A 22,378-nucleotide genomic window follows, 5' to 3' on the forward strand; every position below is an offset into this window, starting at 1 on the left:
GACGACGCAGCAGCGATCGCGCTGGTAAGTGTTTTACTTCTTATATTGATTGTATATTATTTATCGTCAGGAATATTATTAATACAAATAATTATTTCAAGGCTATTGCTTGAACTTATAGTTATTTGAACTTATATATATTGGACTTATAGTTGTCAAGAGCCTACTGTTACTAGGCTCTTGAATGCCTACTGACATAACGGCCGATTTCTGGTAATAGAACCAAATATGCTATATAGGCCTTAATCCGAACGTTAATTGGATACCTTCTCCATCAAATTCTAGTGGCTTTTCAGCCGTCAATAATAATTTTATTTGAAGTGTTTGAATTAATCAATATACACAGCGCCTCGACTCCGGCCCGTCGATACTGCTGACGTAGAAAATTTGATGGGGTAACTGAAGAAGATTAGCGATGATGTGACGTCTGGAATTGTCTTGCTCTGAATTTTCAACACATTTCAGAGTCAACGTTAAAAATTTGACCTTCATCATTTATTGTAACTTCTTATATTTAATTCTTGAAGTGATATCTAATGCTTTCTTCCTTTACTGGTATATTTTAATTTTCAGTACATAATTCAAAGTTCGTTCTCTTACATCAAGCCACTTGTGCACTCGTGTGCCAGCATCGAACTTTGACCTCAAACCCCCCTGTACGTGATTATACAGCAGCAGCATATCAAAAGTGGAGAGTATAAGTTTAGCGTCCGCTTCGCTGGCTGTAGGCACACAGAAAGTGAGCCGCTCCTGCCGAATCAAAAGTGGAGAGTATAAGTTTAGCGTCCGCTTCGCTGGCTGTAGGCACACAGAAAGTGAGCCGCTCCTGCCGAACAAGGCATGAACTAACAGACCGTCATGAACGAATGAGGCTCGAAAGATGCCAGCACATTATGGATCTCATTTAGGATGGCACGCTGCCCAACTTGGTGCTCAGTGACGAGAAAAAATTTGAGATTGAACAAAGCGTTAACCGTCAAAATGTCAGAATTTGGAGTCGGGACGGATCTGTGGCAACCTGAACAGCAACACGACGTCAAAATCCCATGTACGTGATGGTTTGGGCCGCGGTAACCTCCACTGGGAGGTCCCCACTCGTTTTTGTCTCCTCAGGAGTGAAATAAGTCAGCGAAACATTTAGGATATTTTGGATGCTGTTTGTTACCTTGGGCCCGTAAACACTTCAAGGGCTAACCATGGAATTTTCAACAAGACTGCACCATCACATGGCTAAAATATGACCCAAAACTGGATTCAGGGTCACATCCCAGCGTTCATTAGCAAAAATGAATGACCCTCAAGAAGCCCTGATTTGAATCCTCTCGACTTTTCTGTGTGGGCTATTTTAGAGAGTAAGGTCTGCAGAACACCTCATGATTCTTTGGATAGTTTGAAGTCTAAATTGACACGAGAATGGGACTTGATCCCTCAAGAAATGCTGCTTGTCTCCTGTGAAGCTTTCCACGTAGATTGGAGGCCGTCATTAAAAATAAGGGTGCTCATATTGAATAAATATTTCTGAAAATTGTTCAGGTAATTCTTGTCTACTAGCTTATCCAACTAAATTAACAATGCACCTCTTGATTTCAATTAGAAGTTATAAAAAAGATATGCGTTACTATATACGCGTGCGATTAACGACCAGAGAATAAGTTGATTTAAATTATCAAAGAGTCGGACAATCAATTCTAATGTGAATTGATGAGTTATATATCACCAGCATATCCAGCTATTATGGCAGATAGCTCGTATCAGAGTTACTATGAAAGGATTTTAACTCGTTAGGTTAGAATGCAAATTAGGGAAACTAGAAGTCTGTTGGTTTCAAATAAAAACTTTTTCCTTTCGCAAAGTATTTACAGTCTCTCCCCGTATTCTAGTACATGTATGTAAGTGAGTGCGCCTTCCATAAGTAAATTTTCTTGTTATCGAAAAATTTTCTGGGTATTTCGTTATTTTCTGTTAGAGAAATTTTATCAGGATCTAAACGCTCAATGCTTTATTGCATTTCGATCAAGAGGCACTGGGTGAACATTTTATATTAAAAAATTTTCAATCGTGTTGTCAGAAACCATGGATGTCAATACTGAAGGGAAAACAACTTTATCAAAATGTTTGCATACGTACTTTCACCCATGTGCTATGAATGAACTTAAGAGCCAGTCATTCAGGTAGGCAGGTTGAGCAGGGCGAAGAGGCCAGAAGAATGTTGGATGAATGTAAAATTAAGATAATCATAATAAACTTTCCTTCTACCTTGGTGGGGAGGAAGAAAAACCAACACCTCCTTCAATGGCCCCAGAACAGAGTCGGCAACACACGCTTGTCCAACAGCGCCCCATGAGTCGAGTCCTACTTACACCCACATATAATGTGGACGGTCAACCACCATCAACCATCACAAATTTGTGAACTTCAAGAAGCCATATTAAATTTTTCTTCCTAGTAATGTTGGATCAGAATTTCGAGGACTGTATGATAATTATTTTGAACAAATACGGATTCTGTTGCATCACATTGTTTTTAAATCAAAAGTCAAATATATTTCTTAGACTTAGGAAGAGTACAGAGCCATTCTGTCCATAGAGCCATTCATGGAATCTTCTGCAATTATCTTAAGAGCAAGAGTTGCTTTTATTCAATAAGTGCAATTTCATGAACTTCCAAGGGTCAACATTCTACAGTATTTCTTTGCCAAAATGGACAACTTCTGAACAGAATTCCAGTTTTGGAATGAACATAAAGACAAACGTAGGAGTCGTAGACTCTTACATATCTACATACAACTTTCTCGGCGTCTAAGTAAGTCAAATGCGTGCCAAATTAATGCTATCTGAGTTCATATTTGCCTTTCAAGCTACTTGTGCTACGTACTACTAGACATTCAATACTTTATCGTTACTCCCCAGTATTTTTCTAATCAACTCTCCTCCAGCACTGGCGATACATACTCTAGGCCCTAGGGCGAAGGGTTGCTAGGGTCTGGGCTCAAATCCTTGGCAAGCTGCAAAAACAATCTAGGAAGTCTAGAATCGGCGACACGCCAGATCTAGCATAATCATCACAGTCACCACAATTGCTGGTTGGTTAAATTCTCATCGTCTTGATCAAAAACAGTTCAAAATCTAAATGCATCGTCAGTCCCAAGATACTATAATGATAGAGTAGGCGTAATAAATTAGTGGATTAGCTCTGTAAAATCCACCCTGACCCTCAAGCACAACCTACGAGCCGCCAAAGACTCCATCAGCCGCTCAAAGGAATAGATCAATCGAGCGCGTTTCTGCGGTGCGCCGCCAGACGCACCTGACGCGTCTTAGTGCGTCTCGCGCGTGCAGTTGAACGCAATTCTGTGTCGGAAAAGCGTTGCCTGTTACTCGTGTCTCTACTGTTACTTGCCTGTTGCCTTTTACGCTAGTGTTGGGGACAAAATATTTTTGAATTTTCAAAAGTCATGAATGGGAAGTAACAAGCGCCAGCTCGCTAACAAAACTAATGCCATTATTTTAAATAAACATAATAAATGCCCTCTATTTCAGCAACTTACATTTGCTAGACCTTTATCAGTCCCATTAATATCAAATAAATTAAAGTTTATCATAATTTTACTAAATTACTTAAGAGGATGGAGTCAGATTTATCATATATACATTTACTGAACATGATATTGAATAATGAGAATGTTTGAGTGTTAACAATGATATATGCCTTGGATGGAAATTGAACACTCTGCTTCAGCAGACTTGTATATCATGGCAGCACAGCTCACATGAATAATTTTATCCACGTTCATATTTATCCAAGGAGAGTACAGTGTTGAGAGAGGCAGTGAACAACTTGCTTACTTCAATTCATTAAAATTAAACTAGCGATTTTCACGGAGTAATTTTTTGATGACCGGCATGCAGCATGACTACAATGATTTAACCTGGCTAAAATTAGCAAAATAATTGAAGTACAAGTCAGGAATTGAAAGTTCAAGAACAGGTTTGAAAAAATATTGAATTTTCAATAACTATATGTCATAGGATTTTTCAAATGATAAGCTAATATTTGGATGAGGAACGTTTGCTTCGAAACATTGGTCTATGCTATAGTCAGTCCTCAAATAATATAAAGAAAATGAGTATTTGGATGACTCATACATAAAGATCAATGTTTAGCCGTTTAATGATAAAAATTTGAGAAAAGTAAACCGCAAGTAGCATCCAGCGTAATTTTATCGTTCTTTATGCGTATTACGTACTAGAGATTATACACCGATGTGTATCTATGATGATAATCATGACTGCATGGAGGCCTGGCTAGAATTGGAAGGCAGTTGTAATGTGATGTGTGCACCTGGCTTAAACGCATGACCGTAAGCTGAGGACCTATCAACTGATACTGTGAATCTGTCTTGAGGCTACGAAGGAAACATGTTTTAGGGCTTGCAACGTACGCCTGGAAACTACTTCGTTGTTATGAGTCATAGACTTGGCCACGCTTATATCAAAGTGAAAGTTCTTACCATTGATTGTATTGCCTGTGCGAAACTCTGATAAAGTGCGCGAACACTCTAACCAATTTTTAATTTGCTAGAGACAGGAAGCACTAGTGCAATAGTGCAAGACTAAATAGCGTGAAACTTTCTTATTATTTGCTGGGAACGATATTGCTAAACAAATAATAAAGTTTTTGGTAAACAAATAATAAAAATTTTGGAAGGAACGGCATGTCACGTTTATATTCCGTGCATATTATTGTAAACGTGAGTTAATTATCCTATTTAATTACAAAAATCTGTGGTGCTTAACTGAAGGACGCTATTGCCGGGATGCGCGTTTGTTAACTACCCCTGTGCATGCGTTAAGCCCCTTTATCTACGGACACATGAACCGTTGCCAACGCTATTCCTACCAAGATGCCTGGTACCGAGACTTACCACCAGCATACATGTCTATACTTTGGTCAGACCAGTAATCTTCATAAAATTTTCACTCAGAAAAATGTAATATACAATAGCTAGGTATTCAGTTATATTAGAAGTTATGAAACATATACCGCATTAAACAGGGTCCGCCATATTTATGGCAACGGATGTTTGCTATATAAAAATAAATTGGTTTCTAGGAGACTTTTATTTTACTGTATAATGAAGCTAAATATCATCTATTAACTCATCTATTTTATATAGCAAAAGTCTAAGGTGTCTAAATTTACTATTACTTATGGCAGTAGATAGAAATGCAATTGTATCGCTTCATGAAAAGGGCGAGAGTAATTCAGTCATCGCAAAAAAGCTCCAAATTCGTCGTGAAACTATGTGGAAGGTGGTAAAAAAATTCAAGGAAACTGGTAAAACATGCAATCGACCTGGTCAAGGAAGGAAACGAAATGTCCGAACAAAATAATTGGTCAAGAACACGAGGGAGAAGTTGAGGAGAAACCCTATATAGTCGCTCAGCCGCAAAATTGGCTGCAGAAGCAGGAGTCAGTCAGGCATCAATGCGTAGAGTCCTCAAAGATGACCTCAAACATGGAGCTAATGTGTGCGAATCGTGCGTCAAATAACTTTTCCCGCTTTAAGATTAAATGCAGTTAGGAACCAAAAAGTTTAAGTGGATTTAAACAAAATATTTGTTCACACTATACATATTCAATGAGTTTTTTGACATATGAAGGAAAATATTAATAAATAATGTTCAATTATTTGAGTATGAGTGCGATAGCCCACATATATGTTTTGTTTCATTCGCTTCCAGTAAAATAATTATTATGCAATTAAATCTCTGTTGAAATGGACTACGTAAGCCTCTTCTTGTGTAGAATTTAAACAGCGCTTGAGATGGCGGGAAATCCAGTGGATGAACAATTGCATTTCTAAGGACTGGCTATTTTCAATAATTTTTTTTCCGATTAAATACTTGTAATGATTGCACATTAGGCTGATTATGTGCATGAGAATGCGTATCGAAAGTAAATTTGTAGAGTTTTGTTGGAAGAAACGCTGACATTCTAGCCTTAAAAACAGCACAGCCGCGATACCCGCCTGGTTATTTCAACATACAAATGTTCGATTTTTTTCACCGATTACAATCAAGCCTTAAAACTTGCAAATAAAGCACCAACTGAAGCAGTACGCACTAAGCCTCAGTACAGGAATTTGAGCGCATGTACTAAAATTAAATAATATTTCCAAAGTTACAAAAGACTGTAAGATATAAATGATCAAAAATTTATAATTCGTGATATAGGTAATCCATTTTGTTCTCCTTATTTAAATTAAGGTCTAATGCACGAAAACTAATTCGCTACTTGCTACCAGCATGATTCGCTAGAAGTCTTCATGCTGGTGATCTGATGTCAGGGGAAATACTTTCAGAAATAGTTGAGAGTTCCAAACTCTGGCAGCCAATCACTGACGGCTTTTCAAGCTAAACTCAAGGCGAGAAAAATATCGGTCGCTACCTGTACTTAGCGGCCGCTTGTAATTGAGCGAATTTTGATGATATTGCCCACGGTCAGCACAATCGCTTGCTTCAACATTGTAGGTTATAATGGAAAAATAATAACTGAGTTTCGTCACGCCATACCTAGCATGAATAATTGTTTCGAATGGCTCATTTTGTATGCATAGCCATGATACATAGTCTGCCTAGAACTTGACTGCTGATAAGTGAGAATAGCGTAGTTACTGCTATAAATATGCCCAATATGTTCAGTACGACTGTTCAAGCAAGCATTCACAACTCTAAATCTGTAATGGTAAATATTGTTGCATTTATTTGTGATAGATTTTGAAACGATGCCTTAGCGGCAACGTGAGCAGAGGGACTGGTGGATTCTGTGTTTTAAAGCAACCGAAGAATTTGTGCGACATGGCTCGCACTGCAGCCATCTCGCCTGCCTCCAATAGAAACGATCTACTCTATACATAAAACGGAATTACAACTTTTTGGCGGGATCAGATCAGCTTTTTGGTTATTTCTTATCACTTATTTATCGACCCCTACAAATAGCAGTTTTGACCAGTACTACACGGTTTTTATTAACGAGCGGCGAGTCGATCCAGTATCCGCCGAGGGGCAACTCACGTGTCGCAAACGGTAGATGAAACGTTGCGAAAATCTGACATCTGACGGAACCTCTGAAACATAATCTGATAATCTTAATTGTCAGGATCAAATTCAACGAGGCTACATACGTGAAGTATGTAGGAGGCTACATACGTGAAGTATTTATAGGAGGCTTCCTTTTAACAGATCCCGGGCGCGCCTCCTCGGCGGTGTCAAGGGACATGACATGTCTTATTTATAGTGAACAATAATTCTCCCAGTGAATAATTCAGGCGGTTCGATGCAATACAGTTTTGAATTTTCGTCGGAGAATTACGTTTTTCCATTAATGGGAAGGACGAAGTAATAATGACAGGAAATTACAAAATTAAATTGGCGTATAACATCATAAACTGGATAATACCTATAACGATTATGAAACAAGTAAAATAAACTATTCAAAATTACTCGTCATAATACGAGTAATTTAACACCATCACCAACATGGCGGCCATGTTCTGCTCCCCATACCCCCGTATGTGGGTGAGGGTGGTCACCATCACCATCATGGCGGCCATGTTCTGCCTCTCACACCCCTGCGGGTGGGGGAGGAGGACGTCGGGGGAGGACACCGCGGGGCACAATATGTCCACCATCTTTCATTATACATCCTATACATTTGTTTATTATTCTGCCCTTATACATGCTTTTATTATACATCCTATATATTTGTTCATCATTTTGCCCTTATACTATTTGTTTATTATATTGCCCTTATAAATGCTTTTATTATAGATCCCACATATTTGTTTATTATTGCCCCCATATTTGATCATTAATTAGTCATTAAAGGATGAACCGCTGGAAGATGGCACCCGTCCTCCCTATCGCCCCCGCAGCCCGCGAGAAGAACTGAATGGAAGAACGCGACGATCGACCGCGCGCACCTCACCTTGCAACTGCTGGAAGCGCACTGACTCTGGAAGCGGGCTGCGGGCCGCGGGCTTGAGCTAGAGTGCAACTTCCTGCCAAGGCGCTACAGACAAGAAGTCTTTAGAAAAGCATCCAATATAATGAAGGAATTTTGATCCTGCTTACAACATTTAGACTTCATCGATGCTACAGAAAGATAAAACAATTAATTTTAGTATAATTAAAAATATTCTACTTAATACAAGGAACATTTTTTGGATGGCATGAATATTAGAGCTTTCTAAATCACCTGCAGTATCAGAAACTCTTGAGGACCTCAAGCACCACCACAGGGCAACACCGTCCTGTACATGCAAAATGTCACCAGTTGCTCGAAATAACCTGGAATTTGGCAATTGTTGACGGCCTAGCCTTAATCCTGTTATATTTTATCGAACACAAGCAATGTTTTCGTTTTTCTATTACTGAAATAGAAACCAGCAAATAGCTACTGCTATTTGCTGGTTTGTTTAATGGGTTTTCACGGCGAAGCCTGCAGTGAATGTCCGAGCTGGCGCTGAAACTATATTGGGAGCTATAAATAAACCTTGCTTTATACCCGCTGTCGATGTACTCTCATTTCTCTGGAAATCTTTGAATTAGTAACAGAAATCTAGAATTGGTGAAAATTCATAGTTATTTTCTCTCACATTTGATTAATATATTTTGGAGATTAGAGCTCCATAGACCTACGTCTGCTCTTGAATGCCTACTGACATCACGGCCGATTTTTGGTAATAGAACCAAATATGCTATATAGGCCTTAATCCGAACGTTAATCGGATAACTTTTCCATCAAATTCTAGTGGCTTTTCAGCCGTCAAAAATAATTTTCAATGAACAGAATTGAATTAAGCTAAAAGTATTCACAGCGCCTCGACTCGGGCCCGTCGATACTGTTGACGTAGAAAATTTGATGGGGTAACTGAAGAAGATTAGCGATGATGTGACGTCTGGAATTGTCTTGCTCTGAATTTTCAACACAATTCAGAGTCAACGTTAAAAATTTGACCTTCATCATTTATTGTAACTTCTTATATTTAATTCTTGAAGTTATATCTAATACTTTCTTCCTTTACTGGTATATTTTAATTTTCAGTACATAATTCAAAGTTCGTTCTCTTACATCAAGCCACTTGTGCACTCGTGTGCCAGCATCGATAGTTACTGCTATAAATATGCCCAATATGTTCAGTACGACTGTTCAAGCGAGCATTCAGAACTCTGAAGATTGTGATAGTAAATATTGTTGTATTTATTTCTGATAGATATTGAAACGATGCCTTAGCGGCAACGCGAGCAGAGGGACTGGTGGAGTTCAGCATAAATGGTGAACTTTTTGGCTATTTTCTTTACTTATAAATTCCTGGTGAATTTGCGACTTAAGCAGCCAAGTGATTTTAATACTTATATCTGGTGGATTCTGTGTTAAAACAACTGAAGAATTTGTGCGACATGGCTCGCACTGCAGCCACTCGCCTGCCTCCAGTAGAAACGATCTACTCTATACCAAGGACTACTACACACAGGACATGCATAGCCTATGTCCAGCCTCTGCTAGCAGAGGCGATCGCCTACACTATGAAAATGCTGGTGTTTTAGACTACTACACACATTGTAATACTATTGTATGAAACAATTATGGGCATATCATTTGTTGATGCCACTAAAACAACAGCATTTTCATAGTGTAGGCGATCGCCTCTGCTAGCAGAGGCTGGACATAGGCTATGCATGTCCTGTGTGTAGTAGTCCTTGCTCTATACATAAAACGGAATTACAACTTTTTGGCGGGATCAGCTCAGCTTTGCAGTTATTTCTTATCACTTATTTATCGACCCCTACAAATAGCAGTTTTGACCAGTACTACACGGTTTTTATTAACGAGCGGGGAGTTGATCCAGTATCCGCCGAGGGGCGACTCACGTGTCGCAAACGGTAGATGAAACGTTGCGAAAATCTGACATCTGGCGGAGCCTCTGAAACATAATCTGATAATCTTAATAGTCAGGATCAAATTCAACGAGGCTACATACGTGAAGTATGTAGGAGGCTTCCTTTTAACAGATCCCGGGCGCGCCTCCTCGGCGGTGTCAAGGGACATGACATGTTTTATTTATAGTGAACAATAATTCTCCCAGTGAATAATTCAGGCGATTCGATGCAATACTGTTTTGAATTTTCGTCGGAGAATTACGTTTTTTCATTAATGGGAAGGACGAAGTAATAATGACAGGAAATTACAAAATTAAATAGGCGTATAACATCATAAACTGGATAATACCTATAACGATTATGAAACAAGTAAAATAAACTATTCAAAATTACTCGTCATAATACGAGTAATTTACTAGTGACAAGTGACGCTTTACCCTGTCACTTGCCTTAATTATTACTACGAGTACTACTTTACTGACAGGACAACATCGTTCGCCGCAGTGACGGCCATTGAGTTGCTCGCTCAACAGCGCCGCATAATGCGAGTGACCGCGCGAGTCCCGCACTCATGGATGAGCAACTTGCCGCACAATAATTTAACCTGAATAAACTTCAGTGATGGACTGCACTTGAGATGCATCTTAATAAAAAAACGAGAGTTATGAGATTGTTATGAAGATATATTTCAATAGATTCTCGGAATAGATAATATCTTCATAATAGATAATAGATTCTCGGATTCTCGGAATAGATAAAGATTCCGAGTCTAGTTTAATATCAGCAGTTTCAAATCCGGAACAATACATGTATTATAAAATTTCTTTTTTGAACTGATGATGGAAATGGTCCTCAAAACGTTTTCAATGATGTATAGTGAATTTATTTTATTTTTTTTTGCTGTAACATTCTTAGTTACTTGCTTACTTCTCTATTATTAGTTTACTTCAGCAAACTAATAATAGAATAGAACTAAATTATCAACACTTGCTTTTATTCTCCGGGCATCCACGAATTGTGTGCCGTATAAAAGCCAACATGTATAAATTTTCTAATATATTTTGCACCATACAATGAAAACAAACGACATGAACGTATGGAAATGACAGCACAATCAAGTGCGTCTTTATAATGCGTCTCGCGCGTGCAGGTAGCATAGCTACACATCACCAGGACGATGCTGCAACCTGCGCCTTTCCTCATATCTCTCATGTTACTGTTGGGAAAGCAACATTTTTAGAACTGCTAGAGGTATAAGTAATAAAAGCTACTTAGTTAGTTTGTGTTATAAATTACTATAGCAATAACTACCTCTTAAGCGAACATTTAAATACCAGTGAACACAAACTCATCTTCAATATCGCTGCGAGAGCGGCAGTTAAGGAGAGTTAAGGATAAGGCGGCAGGTATAAGGAGCGGCAGTTAGGATAAGAAATTACTGAACAGAGGGAGGGTTCAGTCAGCTACTGAACAAACACTAGAAACTGTGAGCCCTAAATATGACTTTTACCCCACTCGGGTTCTAGGCCTCAGTCAACAGACTTGTATATCACGGCAACACAGACAACGTAAATAATTTTAAATATTTGTCCCTGCAGGGCTGATAGATGAGAGTTGTAGCGAACTCCCATCTCTCTTCATCGCATCATAATTATGTAGCGTTCATTGAATAAACTTCGAACTTCGCCACAATAACCGAATGTCGGTGATAGAGGCTTGTTAAACTCACATGCGTGTAAGGCACCGATGAGCCACACTACTCATGCAAGATTTTTCGTTTATGTTAGTCAATCCTCAAATAATGCGTGTGCGTCATGTAATCAGTGAACATGGACGAGAATTCAACAGTTACAGCAATGGTAATATCTCATAAAATGAAAAGGTTATATTTTATGGTATGTGGTAGGACCTGGCTTTAGGAGATGATGCCCTGCATTATCTTGAGACCGATATAAGTAGGAGCGGCAAGTACATCCTGTTGCACTGTTCATGAGCGGTGTACCGCAATATTCTGCGACACTGGTTATTGACTACACTTGGTTTATGGTCGATTAGCATAAGACAAAGTCATGCCCAAAAATTAGGAACCTTTTGGTGAGGCAACTTATTTACAAGTCAAATATATTTCTTAGACTTAGGAAGAGTACAGAGCCATTCTGTCCATAGAGCCATTCATGGAATCTTCTGCAATTATCTTAAGAGCAAGAGTTGCTTTTATTCAATAAGTGCAATTTCATGAACTTCTAAGGGTCAACATTCTACAGTATTTCTTTGCCAAAATGGACAACTTCTGAACAGAATTCCAGTTTTGGAATGAACATAAAGACAAACGTAGGAGTCGTAGACTCTTACATATCTACATACAACTTTCTCGGCGTCTAAGTAAGTCAAATGCGTGCCTAATTAATGCTATCTGAGTTCATATTTGCCTTTCAAGCTACTTGTGCTACGTACTACTAGACATTCAATACTTTATCGTTACTCCCCAGTATTTTTCTAATCAACTCTCCTCCAGCACTGGCGATACATACTCTAGGCCCTAGGGCGAAGGGTTGCTAGGGTCTGGGCTCAAATCCTTGGCAAGCTGCAAAAACAATCTAGGAAGTCTAGAATCGGCGACACGCCAGATCTAGCATAATCATCACAGTCACCACAATTGCTGGTTGGTTAAATTCTCATCGTCTTGATCAAAAACGGTTCAAAATCTAAATGCATCGTCAGTCCCAAGATACTATAATGATAGAGTAGGCGTAATAAATTAGTGGATTAGCTCTGTAAAATCCACCCTGACCCTCAAGCACAACCTACGAGCCGCCAAAGACTCCATCAGCCGCTCAAAGGAATAGATCAATCGAGCGCGTTTCTGCGGTGCGCCGCCAGACGCACCTGACGCGTCTTTGTGCGTCTCGCGCGTGCAGTTGAACGCAATTCTGGGTCGGAAAAGCGTGTAAGACGTGGGAATGCTAGCAGCGCAGTATTGAGTCACTTAAGGTCTGTGACTCGTGCCAAACGTTTGCTTGTACCAAACGTCCTTTGATTCGGCTAAGGCGTCTAAGTCAGAGACCAGACTGCGCTAGCGTCTTACAATTATTTTTCGTATTAGGGAATGAAACGCAGTAGTAGTTCTCCTAATTAACTGGGTCATGGTCTGGAGGCCAGATTGAGAATGGTATTACAGATATGCAAATGATTATGACAACTAGAGTTACTTGAAGTTGTAACATCCTAGGTCGGTGCTAATAATATTAATATGTAGCCAAATAATATCTTACAGAAAATTAACTGCTAATGATAATTGGTAATGATGCTTAAAGCAATAACATGGATAATAGTGTTGAGTCAGAGTTGATGGGTAACTCTGCTAAAATTCACTGGGCTAGCAACGTTCCTCGAAAATGAGTTACGGGGGTAACTGAAGGAAATATATGTATATACATGGTCGCTACAGATATCCCCCCTCTTGATCGAAAGAGGTTCGATCACTTCGATCGTTACCTTACGACTAGGTTTGACAAAGCGACCTGAACGCGTCTTGTAGCCGGTAGATTGGTTATCATTTTCTAAAAATACAGGTTTTAAGCGATCGATGGATACCATTTCATGCTTTCCTTGACAATCGATGACAAAAGTTTTATTGAAACGCTCCAAAACTTTAAAAGGGCCATCATAAGGATGCTGCAATGGTGATCGAATCATATCGCGACGCAGAAAAACATGAGTGCAAGTTTTTAAGTCATCCGATACAAAGAGTTTCATTGACGTTTTGTTACGTGGAGCTGTTGGCCGAAGTTCTGTCATTCGTTCGCGGAGCTGTCCCATGAACTGTTGAGGGTCGACTGGTGTAGAAGAAGGAACAAAAATTTCGCCAGGGAGCCTCAGACTTGTTCCGTATACCAATTCTGCGGTGGTGCAAGATAAATCTGGTTTAAACACACACCTTATGCCGAGCAGAACAAGTGGCAGGGAAACCATCCAGTTGGGAGATGTCCCGTGAGCCATTATGGATGACTTTAATTGTCTGTGGAAACGTTCCACTAACCCGTTTGCCTGCGGATGATATGCTGTAGTGTGGATATGATGAGCTCCAAGGTACTGCTGCAGCTCACGCCAGAGGGACGACTCAAACTGGCGACCACGGTCTGTGGTTACCGTGGAGGGTACGCCGAATCGACTAACCCAACCGTGAAGAAAAGCTTGTGCTACAGTAGCGGCGGAAATGTCGGTGATGGGGATAGCTTCTGGCCATCGTGTGAACCGGTCTACGCATGTCAATAGGTATCGATATCCCTGGCTTACCGGAAGTGGACCGACGATGTCGACGTGGACGTGGTCGAAACGGCACGAGGGAAAGGCAAAGGTACCTAGAGGAGATCGGGTGTGTCGGTGAACTTTCTATCGTTGGCATTGTAAACAGTTGCGTGCCCACGATCGTACGTCCTTAATTAATTAATTAATTTATTAATTAATTGAAAGCCAGACGTATCTCTGCGATATCAAATGTTGAGTCGCCCTTATACCTGGGTGAGAGAGGTTGTGGAGCGACGAGAAAACCTGGTAACGCAGATCTTTTGGCACAAAGGGGCGTGTTCGAGTACCATTTACGTCACACCTGATTTCAGTTGGCAATCCTGGAAGTAGGACTTTGCGGAGAACCAGAGATGTGTTCTTTTCCACCGAGGCTAACTCTGCGCATTTAGTCTGCGCGGTTGCGATATCTTCGAGGATTTGTGGAGTAGACACTGCCTGGATGCGGGACAGTGCATCAGCAGGGGCATTGGCACTGCCTTTGATGTGTCGAATGTCCGTAGTGAACTGGGATATGAACTCTAAGTGACGCAGCACACGAGGTGGGTGAGAAGTTCTATTAGCATTAAAAACGAACGATAATGGTTTATGGTCGGTTAAAACGTGGAAAGATCGACCTTCGAGCAGGTGTTCAAAATGTTTGATTGCTGCGAAAATTGCCAGCAATTCTCTTCCAAATGCACTGTAGTTTTTCTATGGTGCCGAGAGTTTTCGTGAGTAGAAAGAAATGGGTTGCCAATGGTCGTCGATCTTCTGTTGTAGAGCTCCTCCGATTGCAAAATCAGATGCGTCTACTGCAAGATTCAATTCTGCGTCAGGCCGAGGATGAGATAACACCTGAGCACCAGATAAGGCTTGTTTGGATGTTTCAAAAGCCTGTTGCTGAGCATCCGTCCAGGTAAGTTTTGTCGACAATCCTCGCTTTGAAGGTGTCAACATCCCGTGGAGAGGCGCGAGGAAAGCAGCACAGTTAGGGATAAATTGCCTGTAAAAGTTTATCATCCCTAAGTAGCGGCGAAGTGACTGTTGATCTTCAGGCCGAGGGAACAGCTTGATAAGCTCGCATTTTTGTTTCAGAGGAGATATACCAGAAGCAGTAATATTGTGTCCAAGAAAATCAATGGATGCTGTTCCAAAAACACATTTGTCTCTGTTTATTGCAATGCCGAATGACTCTAGTCGCTTGAAAACGGCTTCAAGGTGCTTGTAGAGAGCTTCACTGTTGGGACTGGCAATCAATACGTCGTCAAGATACGGATAAGCGAAGGGGAGGCCCCTTAAAACTTCGTCTATAAAACGTTGAAACGTTTGCGCGGCATTGCGTAGTCCGAAAGGCATGCGAACAAATCCAAAAAGGCCGAAGGGAGTTGTGATTGCAGTCTTCGGAATGTCCGCTTCGTAAATCGGAATTTGATTGTAGGCGCGCACTAGATCAATTTTGCTGAAGATCGTGCTACCCGCGAGGGATGATGCAATATCTTGTATGAATGGTAGAGGGTAACGGTCAGGAACTGTTCGAGAGTCAAGTGCTCTGTAGTCGCCACATGGACGCCAGTCACCGTTGCTCTTGGTAACCATGTGGAGGGCTGACGACCAGCTGCTGGTAGAACGTCTCACTATGCCTAACTCACACATGTGCTCAAATTCTTGTTTTGCTGCTCGCAAGCGATCCGGTGCTAACCGGCGTGCTTTGCTATGCACTGGAGGGCCGGTAGTTTCAATATGGTGGCACACTGAGTGTTTCAAAGGAATATCGGTGTTCAAAGGCTTGAGTAAAGATGGGAATTTCAATAGTAGCTTGTCGTACTTACTGACACTTGCACTGTTAATAAACGAAATCCTACATTGAACACTATTAACGGGGTGGCCAGTTGTTTTCAAATTGGTTGAACCGTCCACTAAAGCACGCTTCTTCAAGTCGACCAGGAGGTTGAAATGATGCAAAAAGTCAGCACCCAGAATAGGTTGTTTCACACTTGCGATCAAAAACACCCACCTAAACGTCCGTCGTAGGCCAAAATCCAAGGTGAGCGACTTTTCTCCAAAGACAGGTATGGATGATCAATTCGCTGCGTAGAGATGTGACGTTGGCGTCTTCAGACGGTCGTTCGTAGACGCTGGAAGTATGCTAACATCTGCACCGGTGTCAATTAAAAAGTTCAAGTTAGTGTGACGATCCGGGAGTCGTAAAATTCGGCGCTTGCGAGCGGTGGTCGTCGTCATCATGCACTCGCGGCTCTCGTTTCCCCTTATAGTTGCAAGGAGAAACGCATTTTCGTGCTGCCGTTCCGAAACTCTTGTGGTAGTAACACTGCTGACCTGAAGCTGTGAAATTGTTTTGTCGCTGGGGGCTGCAGTGTTGCGCGTGCCTTTGGCGGTCTCTTGAAGGGGAACATGATCTGTCCTCGTTTTTCTGCACTATGGCGAGCACTTTTGAGACTTGATCCGAAAGGTCAGATACTTTCTTTTCCAAGTCTAGTATCTGGGGATTCGAGTGGGACGATGTTTGTACTGCATTAACACAGTTCTCGTCGACGTCCATTACCTGGTCTGCAATGCTTGCCAAGGTCTCCAGTGCCGTGTCCGTTGGCATAGTCGCTAAAGCACGCTGGATCGCGATAGGAAGTTTCTGCGTAAAAAGCTCGCGTAGTAATTTCTTGTCGAAATTTTTGCTGTCGTGCTGGAGTAGGCTTTGCATATGACGTAGAAGCTGCGATGGCTTACGGTCTCCGAGGTCTTCTCTAGAAAGTAACTGCCGGAATCGTTCGCGTTCGGAAATCGCGGTACGATCGATTATGGCTTGTTTCATCAAACCATACGGGTCTTCGACTTCGGTTGAGCACAAAACATCCCGCACTTCTGCTATTACTTCGTACGGAAGAGCAGACACCAAGTGATTATACTTGGTACGGCTTCGTGTGATGCCATGTAGCTGTAGGCTGAAATTTGTTTCGGCGTATGCAAACCAGGCAAGCGGGTCCTGTCTCCATATTTGCGGAAGCTTCAGTACAACTGCCGATACAGACGGTGAGTCGGTTGACAGGTCTGTGTGCGAGTCGGTTGAAGCAGCTTGGCTGACCGGTGTCAGGGTAGGAGATTCTGCAGTTGTGCCGAGCATGGTGTCGAGGAGAACCACGTGAATGAAACCTCTTTGTGCGCAGCAGTGAGGCGCAGAGTGTAGGACTACCGTCTGGCAGGCTCCGCGCGGGGGCAGCTTCCGTTCACACAACGTAGTGATCGTTGCCCTAGTGCGGAGTGGTGCGAGGAGTGGGTGAACTCTGATGAGAGGTCACCAGTTGTAAGACGTGGGAATGCTAGCAGCGCGGTATTGAGTCCCTTAAAGGTCTGTGACTCGTGCCAAACGTTTGGTTGTACCAAACGCCCTTTGGTTCGGCTAAGGCAGTGGTTCCCAAACTTTTTCAGGCTGGCACCCCCTTTGGCTCCCTAGTGAATTTTTAGCGCCCCCCACAGACATACGCCTCTTTCTTGAAATTTAGTACGCTGCAATTTTAAAAGAGAAAGGTTAAACACAAATGTTTATTTCACAAATTGAACCCCCATTAGTGAACCACTGCGTTTTTCAGCTATTTAACTGTTTCAACACCAGAAACCTAGGACGTCTCGGGCGAATTTACGGCCGGACTCGTGGCCGATCTCACGACCCATCTCCAAATTCAATTATCAAGTAATATCTCCCAAACTAATGAGCGCAGATCTATGAAACTTTGAACACGTATTCATCAGAACCTAACGGTGATGTTTAGCTCGTGTTTTTTTATTTCACCTTCATTCGTGAGTTACGCGTATATTGCGAAACAGGCCGAAATTCGCAGTGATCAAAGAATTTTTCCAAACTATAGAACAGATTTGAACGAAATTTTGAATATAGATTCCTAACTACCAAACAGTGATTTTTTAGCTTATAATTTTTTTTTATTTGATCGTTTGCGAGTTTTTTTTTTCATTTCACCGTCATTCTTGATTACACACTTCCATATATTCGGCCCGTATCGCCTGGTAATTTGTGACTTAAATTCGCGGCGATGAAGAAATTTCTTCTAAACTACAGAACAGATTTCAACGAAACTTTGTATATAATTACCTAACTTCTCAACGGTGATGTTTATCTCGTGACAATTTTTTTATTTTGCTTTCGTTCGCGAGTTATACAGATATAGGAGGAACGACCGGCTTTTCTACCGGCCGGTTTAACCAAGAGGCGTATACGTATAGCCGTATAATTCTCAAACGAAGGCAGAACGAAAAAATTGTAACGAGCTAAACATCACCGTTGCTGAGGTTAGGTATTTAAATACTAAGTTTCGTTCAAATCTGTTCAGCAGCTTGGAAATTATTTCTTGTTTACTGCGAATTTAAACACGTATTGCTGTTTAAATCACGAATGAAGGTGAAATGAAAAAAAAAATCCCGAACGAAGGCACAATCGAAAAAATTTTCACTAGCCAAACATTACCGTTCGGTAGTTAGGACTGCAAATTCAAAATTTCGTTAGAATCTGTTCAGTAGTTTGGAAGAAATTACTTGATCACCGTGAATTTCGGCCCGTATTGCCATGTAACTATGGCACAAACAAACGATGGCAAAATTCAAACCATTTTCACGAGCTAAACATTATCGTTAGGTCCTAATTATTACGTGTAGGTACTAAGTTTCATCGAGTGAATTTGGAAATTGCCGTGATCGCCGGCCGTTAATTTGTCAGAGACGTAAACGCACGTGTTGTGTACAAATCGTCAAACAAACGTTCGAACTTCTGACATCGATTTCGGACAACCGACCCCCTATCGCCCCCCTACCGTCCTTTTCTTCCTTACCGCCCCCCAAAATCTTTCCACCGCCCCTAGAGGGGCGATATCGCCCACTTTGGGAACCACTGGGCTATGGAGTGTAAGTCAGAGACCAGACTGCGCTAGCGTCTTACAATTATGTTTCATATTGCGGAATGAAAAACAGTAGTAGTTCTTTTAATTTACTTCGTCAAGGTCCGGAGGCTAATTTACTGGATCAAGGTCCGGAGGCCAGATTAAGAATGTTATTACAGATATGCAAATGATTATGACAACTGGAGTTACTTGGAGTTGTAATATCCTAGGTCAGTGCTAATAATATTATTATGTAGCCAAATAATATCTAACAGAAAATCAACTGCTAATAATAATTGGTAATGATGCTTAAGGCAATAACATGGATAATAGTGTTGAGTCAGAGTTGATGGGTAACTTTGCTAAAATTCACTAGGCTAGCAACGTTTTATAAGAAATTATGTTCCGTTTTAATTGAGCGGGACCTTGTAGAATAAGTTTAGTTTTAAGTTGATTTCTAGATAGCTAGGAACCATTAAAGAGGAGGATTTTGGAGGCGTGAGCGATAGGTGATACCTAACAGTGTTCTGAACTGTTGATTTCTATATCAACTTTGGAGTGCAATTATCATCCTATTTCTTACTAATTAACTTGAATTAATGCATGACATGGGCCCTTTTGGCATTTAATGCATGCAACGTTACCTCTTTGGTTTGGCCCAACAATTTAAAGTCGTCTTTGACGCATTACTTTGGCAGTATTGCCGGCTTTCGAGCTTTAACTTAAACTACTAATTGCACTTGTGCACATTAACCTCCTTCTGCTAACTTGACAAGTTGGGCCAGCCATTAACTAATATTCCATTAATTGCACCATTTTACCACAAATATACCTCTGAACGGCTTTATTCAAGCCACTTCGAAATTCGCCAATGGCAATAATTTTGAAGGTTGGTCTTCGCGAATAATTTAAATTGTGTCATGTGAAAATGTCGAGCTTTGACTTGTTCATATCATTTTACAATTGTTCTTGCCAGTATTTGAAACCCAATATATGGGTGAATTAACATCAAATATTTGTACACACATGGAAAAAATCCCGTACAGTAGTTATAATTTTCAGCGACATCTAATGGATATTTAACGAATGATTCTCTTAGGTAGATATTGATTAGCAGGATTCATGCCGGACTTCACATCATTAAGCATGCCGGTCATCAAAAAATTACTCCGTGAAAATCGCTAGTTTAATTTTAATGAATTGAAGGAAGCAAGTTGTTCACTGCCTCTCTCAACACTGTACTCTCCTTGGATAAATATGAACGTGGATAAAATTATTCATGTGAGCTGTGCTGCCATGATATACAAGTCTGCTGAAGCAGAGTGCTCAACTTCCATCCAAGGCATATATCATTGTTAACACTCAAACATTCTCATTATTCAATATCATGTTCAGTAAATGAATATATGATAAATCTGACTCCATCCTCTTTAGTAATTTAGTAAAATTATGATAAACTTTAATTTATTTGACCTTAATGGGACTGAGAATGGTCTAGCAAATGTAAGTTGCTGAAGTAGAGGGCATTTATTATGTTTATTATGTTATTATGTATTATGTTTATGTTTTGTTAACGAGCTGGCGCTTGTTACTTCCCATTTATGACTTTTGAAAATCCAAAAATATTTCGTCCCCAACACTAGCGTAAAAGGCAACAGAACAAGTAACAGTAGAGATACGAGTAACAGTAACGCTTTTCCGACACAGAATTGCGTTCAACTGCACGCGCGAGACGCACTAAGACGCGTCACCGCATGCAGCATGACTGCAATGATTTAACCTGGCTAAAATTAGCAAATTAATTGAAGTACAAGTCAGGAATTGAAAGTTCAAGAAAAGGTTTGAAAAAATATTGAATTTTCAATAACTAAATGTCATAGGATTTTTCAAATGATAAGCTAATATTTGGATGAGGAACGTTTGCTTGGAAACATCGGTCTATGCTATAGTCAGTCCTCAAATAATATGAAAGAAAATGAGTATTTGGATGACTCATACATAAAGATCAATGTTTAGCCGTTTAATGATAAAAATTTGAGAAAAGTAAGCCGCAAGTAGCATCCAGCGCAATTTTATCGTTCTTTATGCGTATTACGTACTAGAGATTATACACCGATGTGTAGCTATGATGATAATCATGACTGGAGGCCTGGCTAGAATTGGAAGACAGTGTTGTAATGTGATGTGTACACCTGGCTTAAACGTAGGACCGTAAGCTTAGGACCTATCTACTGATGCTGTGAATCTGTCTTGAGGCTACGAAGGAAACACGTTTTAGGGCTTGCAACGTACGCCTGGAAACTACTTCGTTGTTATGAGTCATAGACTTGGCCACGCTTATATCAAAGTGAAAGTTCTTATCATTGATTGTATTGCCTGTGCGAAACTCTGATAAAGTGCGTGAACACTCTAACCAATTTTTAATTTGCTAGAGACAGGAAGCACTAGTGCAATAGTGCAAGACTAAATAGCGTGAAACTTTCTTATTATTTGCTGGGAACGATATTGCTAAACAAATAATAAAGTTTTTGGTAAACAAATAATAAAAATTTTGGAAGGAACGGCATGTCACGTTTATATTCCGTGCATATTATTGTAAACGTGAGTTAATTATCCTATTTAATTACAAAAATCTGTGGTGCTTAACTGAAGGACGCTATTGCCGGGATGCGCGTTTGTTAACTACCCCTGTGCATGCGTTAAGCCCCTTTGTCTACGGGCACATGAACCGTTGCCAACTCTATTCCTACCAAGATGCCTGGTACCGAGACTTACCATCAGCATACATGTCTATACTTTGGTCAGACCAGTAATCTTCATAAATTTTTCACTCAGAAAAATGTAATATACAATAGCTAGGGATTCAGTTATATTAGAAGTTATGAAACATATGCCGCATTATACAGGGTCCGCCATATTTATGGCAACGGATGTTTGCTATATAAAAATAAATTGGTTTCTAGGAGACTTTTCTTTTACTGTATAATGAAGCTAAATATCATCTATTAACTCATCTACATATTTTATATAGCAAAAGTCTAAGGTGTCTAAATTTACTATTACTTATGGCAGTAGATAGAAATGCAATTGTATCCCTTCATGAAAAGGGCGAGAGGAATTCAGTCATTGCAAAAAAGCTCCAAATTCGTCGTAAAACTGTGTGGAAGGCGGTAAAAAAATTCAAGGAAACTGGTAAAACATGCAATCGACCTGGTCAAGGAAGGAAACTAGTTGTCCGAACAAAAC

This window comes from Hyalella azteca, unplaced genomic scaffold, assembly GCF_000764305.2.
Source record: "Hyalella azteca isolate HAZT.00-mixed unplaced genomic scaffold, Hazt_2.0.2 contig17621, whole genome shotgun sequence".
Lineage (NCBI taxonomy): Eukaryota > Metazoa > Arthropoda > Malacostraca > Amphipoda > Hyalellidae > Hyalella > Hyalella azteca.